Genomic DNA, 7,840 nt, shown 5'->3' with positions numbered 1-7,840 from the left:
CGAACGACGACGTCTTGGACAAAACGTCACCATGGACAGCTTTAACTTTGAGGTAGTTAAGGACTTTGTCTACCTAGGCACCGCTATTAATGCAGACAACGACACCAGCGCTGAAATCAAACGAAGAATAACTCTTGCAAATCGCTGCTTCTTTGGACTTAGAAGGCAATTGAGAGGTAAAGTCCACTCTCGAGCATCTAAAATCACCATCTATAAGACACTCATCATCCCTGTTCTCATTTATGGCGCTGAGGCCTGGAGCCTGTCAAAGAAAGATGAGAGCGTCTTAGGATGCTTCGAGAGAAAAATTCTTCGGGTGATTTTTGGTCCCGTACGCATAGATGGAGAATGGAGGAGAAGATATAACGATGAACTGTACGGGCTGTACAGCGACACTGACCTAGTTAGCAGAATTAAAGTCCAACGGCTTAGATGGCTAGGTCATGTAGAGCGGATGGACATCAACGCTCCAGCCCGGAAGGTCTTCGAATCTAATCCCGAGGGACGGCGCAGTAGAGGAAGACCGCGACTCAGGTGGCTCACCCAGGTGAGAGGACCTCAACCAACTTGGCGTGCGAAACTGGAGACAGCTAGCTAGGAACCGAGCTGGCTGGAGACGCTTGTTGGTTGAGGCCCACATCCGCCCGGACTGTAGCGCCACCTTAAGTAAGTACTCGTAAGTAACTTTTACTTCCAGAAATGACCATCAATTTGTATAGATATTTTTTTTTCGGCCACACATCAAGAATGTAGAATTCTAAACCTAAATTCGATTTCAGAACATTCTGTCAAGTATGGAAATTATTTTTTCAGCCGCACAATGAGAATGTTAAATATAATTTTATATATTGAGTTTCTTTATTCAGCAGCACATCAAGAATGTTGACAGCTTTACTTTACTCTGCTTTTCTCACCCTCATTTTTTTACGATCAATTTGTACAATATCCGTATCCCCGAACCCCGATAAAACCCTTTACTAATTTCCTCAAGGCTTACATTGTGTATTTAAATATGAGAATACAGTCCTTTAAATGTATGGAATTTGTAAAAATAAGTTCTTCGTAACCCTGTTTCTGACCAATACGTCCTAAATTCTAATAAAATTCAAAGAGTATATGGTCTTTTGACCTAAAAACATAGCTTGTTCACGCCTTACCGCGAATGTAAGCAATAAACCCTTTCTATAATGAACAAATATATAGTGGAAAATATTATACTTCTAAAAATAACTTTTCTATACTAAAGTAATTGAGGTAATAATGAGGTAATTGACAACTTTTTCAAATCAACCCAGAACCACTATTAACTTTAATTCATGTCACAAAATCATGAAAATTACACACCATCACCACCACCACCACTGCGAGGACACTCTAATAGTAATCCTTAAAAAATGTAACAATTTTCAATTAGGGTCATTCATGTGTTTTTCCACGTTCTACACTTCATCGTCGTCGTCGTGGGTCGGTGCCATGAAAAAATCTCGTACATACTTTTTACGGCGACTTTGGAAACTCAATAAACGTAAAACGTAAAACACAGTGTTGCAAAACAACAGCAAAAATAAAGAAAGTTATTTCTCCTCCTGCCCCAGTTAACCTGACCTAATAGATTTCGCGGAACTCGCAAAGTGAATCACAAGAACATGTGTGTTGTTTGCATCATTTGGAGTAGGTATACAATGGCTCTATGGCTCGACCAAGCCCACAATATAAGGACAAGGAGTCAACGGAACTACGAGGCGGCCGGGCCGCGACATGGAGTATTGTAGATAAGTTATAGTAACAAGAAGAAAAACATGACTGACCGCGCGTATAAAAGACGATAAATAAATTTCAAGGAAGACACGCTATGGCCATACATACCTATCCAACTATAAGCCTCATATATGTAGTATACTCTGCGATGATGACCTTCGCTTTTATCTACAACGACGTGACCATTTATTAGTCCTCTGGCACGGAACATGAGATAGTTAAATCAGCAAAGTAGTCCTCTCGGGGGTTAAAGTTGTGTGACCTACATTATGAGGATAGTAAAAGGAGCTTAGGATGGATGATTTAACAAAATGTTGAACACTGCATGGAGTCGCGTATACCCCCTACGTCTTCGTCGTCCCACGTACAGAAACGATTATGTGCTAAGACTCTATCTTTATGTCTGGTCTAATTTTGAAAACCTCAAAGAGATCTATTGGTCATCATAAAATATCGATTCGTCCTCATTCGTATAAGGCTTTGGAGGTTCGTATATGGTTGGTTACAAAAATGCCAATGATTCTTTTTGTAGCCTCTGGCTTGATTGGAGCCATTAGATTTAATTACTAAATTAGGTGAAGTTTTTGCGATGAGAGGTTGGGAAATCGAAGTGTTGGAATTTGTATCGGTTTAAATATTTTGCAATGATAAAAGATTCATTAACGTTTTAAAAAATAACTCTAAAAGAATTGATATCTATTCAAAATTTCATAAGAACTTGAAAACCCTATGAAAACATAAATCTTCAAATTTTGTTCGTAAGGTAGCTGGATATAAATTTCATTTCGGTTTTTTCTTTTTGTGATTTAATTGATATGTTTAAGCCAATTAATAATGTGCTTCTACATACTTAAACGATAAGTCTTAAACAACACTATAAAGAACAAAGAAGTAAAATAGGGCAGGACAATGTTATTCATTAATTATTGTGACATTAATCTAGATGTCATGTGAATAATAGAATAATGTAGGGTGAAGACATAAGGGTCACAAATTACTACGAAATTTTTCATAGCTTTGAAACGTATACAAGAAAAGGGGTATTTTATCATAGTTAGATAAATTATCCTGTAAAAAAAAATTATAATGGTAATAAAGATTCATAAACTGTGGGTATTATGTGGATTAATAAAAATATATAATTCTTCGTTTGATTTGAATGTAGGTTAAAGTTGTCCTATTTTATATATGGAACACCTTAAAAAATGAACATCGTGACTGCAATAGCTCCATTATTCTAAAAAATTAAAGGAAAAACATTGTTTTAATTGTTATTTTAACTTAAACACCGTTATACAAAAATTGAAGTGTTGAATTTTTGTCTTCAAATTATGACTTTCTTACAAAAAAAAACCCTCGCTGAGCTTTTCCGATTATGTCATCCTCATCGTCATATGCAAGTAATTTAACTGACTTTTGAAATAAAATGCTTCTAGTATTGACGTGGGAGATTTGCATTATTCCTTCAAGGACTAAGATAAGGGCATTGCATGGAAAAGGGTTTCTTCCTACCATTTTCTACAGATAAGTTTGTCGTAACCAAATTATCTCCAGATGCTTTGAAGACTTTTGAACTTGATTTCTCCATTTGAACCTCTCAACATCTTCGACTGTATGCTTCTCTTACTTACTTCTAAGGTGAGTCGCGGTCTTCCTCTACTGCGCGATTGGATTCGAAGACCTTCCGGGCTGGAGCGTTGATGTCCATCCGCTCTACATGACCTAGCCATCTAAGCCGTTGGACTTTAATTCTGCTAACTAGGTCAGTGTCGCTGTACAGCCCGTACAGTTCCTCGTTATATCTTCTGCTACATTTTCATCTATGCGTACGGGACCAAAAATCACCCGAAGAATTTTTCTCTCGAAGCATCCTAAGACGCTCTCATCTTTCTTTGACAGGCTCCAGGCCTCAGCGCCATAAATGAGAACAGGGATGATGAGTGTCTTATAGATGGTGATTTTAGATGCTCGAGAGAGGACTTTACTTCTCAATTGCCTTCTAAGCCCAAAGAAGCAGCGATTTGCAAAAGTTATTCTTCGTTTGATTTCAGCGCTGGTGTCGTTGTCTGAGTTTATAGCGGTGCCTAGGTAGACAATGTCCTTAACTACCTCGAAGTTATAGCTGTCCATGGTGACGTTGTTTAATGTCCTTTTTTTATGACAGCATATATACTTGGTCTTGCCACTAAACCCAACTTCTTCGCTTTCGTCGCAATGCTCAAAAAACGCTCCACTGACATCACGCTTTGATCTTCCAATTATGTCAATATCATCTGCGTATCCGAGTAATTGGATGGATCTTTGGAAGATTGTGCCTCTAGTATTGACGGTTGAGTTTTGCACAATTCTTTCCAGAACGATGTTGAAGAAGTCGCATGACAGTGCATCGCCTTGTCTAAAACCTTTTTTGACATCAAATGCATCGGTAAGATCTTTTCCGGCCTTGATAGAGCAGCGTGCATTCTCCATCGTCATTCTGCACAAACGGATAAGTTTGACAGGGATGCCAAAACTAGACATTGCTCGGTAGAGCTCTTCACAGCACTTCCTTGTTTTGTCTTGGACCGGGATATCCGTAGCCGTACCTTGAATTGAGGTAGTGGTCCGAGTCAACGTTGGCCCCTCCGAAAGTTCGGATATAATGTATACTGGAGAAGTGTCATGCGTCGATCGCAATGTGGTCAATCTGGTTGACAGTTGATTGGTCAGGAGATTTCCATGTCCCCTTGTGGATATTAAGATGTGTGAACTGCTTACTAGCTACCAGAATGTCTCGCCCCGCAGCGAAAACGATTAGCCTGAATCCGTTGCCGGAAGTGGTGTCGTGCAGGCTGTATCTCCCGAATATGTTGGTGTCTTTTTCTTTCTCCTCTGTTATAGCATGTGCGCATATTAGCCTTTTGTTGGCGAATTAAGCCCTGATAGGATTTGTCGTGATGCGGTCGCTCACACTGATGAAACTCAAGACTTTTTGCCTGAGTCTAGTTCCAACAACAAATCCACACCCAAATAGACGCTGTCTTTGTTCTCGGAAGCAGTCGCCGTAGTATATATCGCAGTCTTTTAGTTTGCCCGGTCCATCTCATCGCACTTCTTGGATGGCGGTTATATCTGCCTTGCAGCAGTTTAGGGATCCCGATATTTGTTCGGCTGCACGTGGTCTGTTAAAGGACCTAACATTCCACGTACAGATCCGAAGTTCGTTGTCCGTATTTCGTTTGCTTGGGTTGTCAACAGTGAATCCGTCCGTATCCGAAGCTTGTTGGTGTTGGGGAGCCGGATAAACCGCTCTTTACAGGCTTGGGCTCCGAATATATCGAAGAAGCTCTTTAAGGTGTTCACTTAGTAGTTCAACCTTAACGGAACTGTAGACGCCACCGTCTGGATAAGGAGAAGTGCCTTAGTGGACACACCTCTCCCCTCTCTCTCGTTTGCTGGCCCCAACAACTTTCCACTGGGGTAAGAACCCATTCTCCAGTTGAGGTACTAGGCACCCGATGTTCACCGCAGGGAGGTGAGAGTAGGAGTTGATAGACAGAGGTGGGCTTTGAGAAAAACCTGTGGACGCTTGTGTCCATTTGAACATCAAGCAAGCTTCTCGTGTTCTCTCATTTTCCTTCTATGAAGCCGGTTTTCCTCTCGCCTCTTCTGCTCATAGAGTTCGTGAGCAGCTCTCGTTCTTCTATGATGCACCGCTTTGCGTGTCTGTTGTTTGGCTGCATTTGCCTGTCGACATTCGTCATCAAACCAGGGGTTTCTTGTTGGTGGTTGTTTGAAGCCCAGCACGTCAGAGGGCTCTTCTCTGATTGCATCTTGGCAATTTGCCACTGGTTCTCGAAACATTGTGTTGATGGCAGAGAACTTCAAAAGATGTTAATCGGTTGGAGAAGCATCCGACGATCTCTTGCGATTGTTGCCGAATGACGTTCTATTTTCGCCCATCATCTCCCTATTAGCCCTTTCACACCAAACCCAAAACCGGGTTTTCTGCAAAATGTTTTCGAAAACCCGAAAATCGTTTACACCGAAATGTAAACGTGTAAATACACGTTTTCATTTGACATTTAAATTTGTTTAACACCGGCTGTCAAATTTTGTATTGATGAAAAAATGTGAGAGTAAAAAGTTTTGTTCTTCTCAAATTATTTGTGAAAATAAAATGAATTCTGAGCTTATGTAGTCATAAGCTTCTGTTGTCCAAATGTGCCTTCAGAATCGCCATATATTGTGCAAATCGTTACCGGAGCTTTCATTCTCGACGTTGGCATTTTATTCTGTTGCCACACAGCTCCCCCAAAGTTTCCTTCTTTTGTTTTTTTCCCCTTCTATATTTTGTAAATAAAAAACAAAAAGAAATAATTCTTATTTTGTGAGTAAATTGTATAAATAATATTACTTACCACGACCAAATTTATTTCAAAATGAAATATTTGTTTTGACATCAGCCATCAGCTGTTTTGTTTACATTAGTTTGAGCGCTGAATGTTTCGAAAGGTTTGTTTGTTTAGTTTAACTTTGAATTGCTACTAGTTTTCGAGAACATGTGGCTTTACGAAAACTTGTGGCTTATGAAAAATTGTGGTTTACCAAAAATGTATGGGAAAACTTTAGTTTTCGATGTACGAGTAGGCGAAAACCGATAATTTCGCTAAAACCGGGTTTTGGCTCAAAACTTGAACAAAGGAACAGGTATTGGCTTAAGTGATTGTCATATTCCATAGCCAATTGTAATTATCACCCACTTTACAATTAGAATTGTCAAAATAATTATAGCCATGGTAAAATTCTCAAGCTGTTTCAAAAATATTTCGAAATAAAAGTTGTAAGCTTTATTGTTCAAATGAATATTTTTAAAAAGAAAAAAGATAACCGTGAAAATGTTGTAGTTCTTATTTCTTAGGACCTGGCAATTCCTTATTCATATTTCAACAGAAACGTCATATTCGTTGGAAAAAAATACTATCACATTTTTGTTGTGACAGCTTCTTCGCTATCTCTTTCGATTATGACCTTACCTTGATTTTGACAGTCATTAATTTCATGGATGACCAAAACACAAGGGTTCAATGAACGATAACTTTTGCTTAACGAAATCACAAGGTTAGGTTAGGTTAGGTTGAAGTGGCTGTCCAAGATGGAAACGGACACACTGAGGCCAGTTTAATGGCCCATTGTGATACCACATGAAACTTGAGTCCCTTACGAAACGTGAGAGGCAGATTATGCTGATATGATTAAGAATGTTTTGATCGTTAAGGAAGAATTCTTCTAGGTAATTCTTGCGATTTCGAGCCAGACCAAGGCATGTGCAGAGAAGATGAAGACGTATTTCTTCCTCTTCTTCGTCCATACAGCTTCTGTAAAAGTCATTTAAGAATACGCCTAGCCTCGTGGCGTGCTTTCATATTAGACTGTGTCCGGTTATGACACCTATTATCGAGCTTATATGCGATCTGCTTAGAGAGATCAAGCAGTAAGCACGTTAAACGTTTTAAATCCAGTGTTGGCCAGATGTTTTTTGTGACCTGACACGTGGTGATGTTGTTCCACCTGGTGCATGCCCTCCTCACAGCGTCTTGCAATAGCAACAGTTTACAAGTAGCGATTGGTATGCCAGTACTTGCCAAACGTGGTAGGATGGGCTGTACTGTTTTTGTACCATCTGTGTAAAAATGGATTGACTCATCCTCCAAGAATGTCCTATCCTCCCAAAAAGATCTGGTAGGTATAGAAATCTGGAAGTTTATGTCGAATTGTAGTTGGGGGATGGTGTAGTCTGTGTGCTTTGGAAATGATTCTAAGTACCTTAGAATTACGGAGTGGCCAATGTTGTTGTTGCGACGAAGCATTGAGGCGAATAGCAGAGCTTGCAGCTATTTGTTTGCTAAATATGTCAAGAGGTGTAAGGTAGAGCAAGGTGTCCAGTGCCGCAGACGGGGTGGTGCGAAGCGATCCGCTTATACATAGGCAGGCTGAACGTTGGACTTTATTTAACTTATCCCTGTTTATACCTTTTTCTAAAGCAGTCCACCATACTGCTACACCGTACGTTAAAATCGGTCTGATTACCGATGTGTATAGC

This window comes from Eupeodes corollae, chromosome 2 (assembly GCF_945859685.1).
Source record: "Eupeodes corollae chromosome 2, idEupCoro1.1, whole genome shotgun sequence".
NCBI classification, from domain to species: domain Eukaryota; kingdom Metazoa; phylum Arthropoda; class Insecta; order Diptera; family Syrphidae; genus Eupeodes; species Eupeodes corollae.
Note: the sequence above shows the minus strand (reverse complement) of the source record.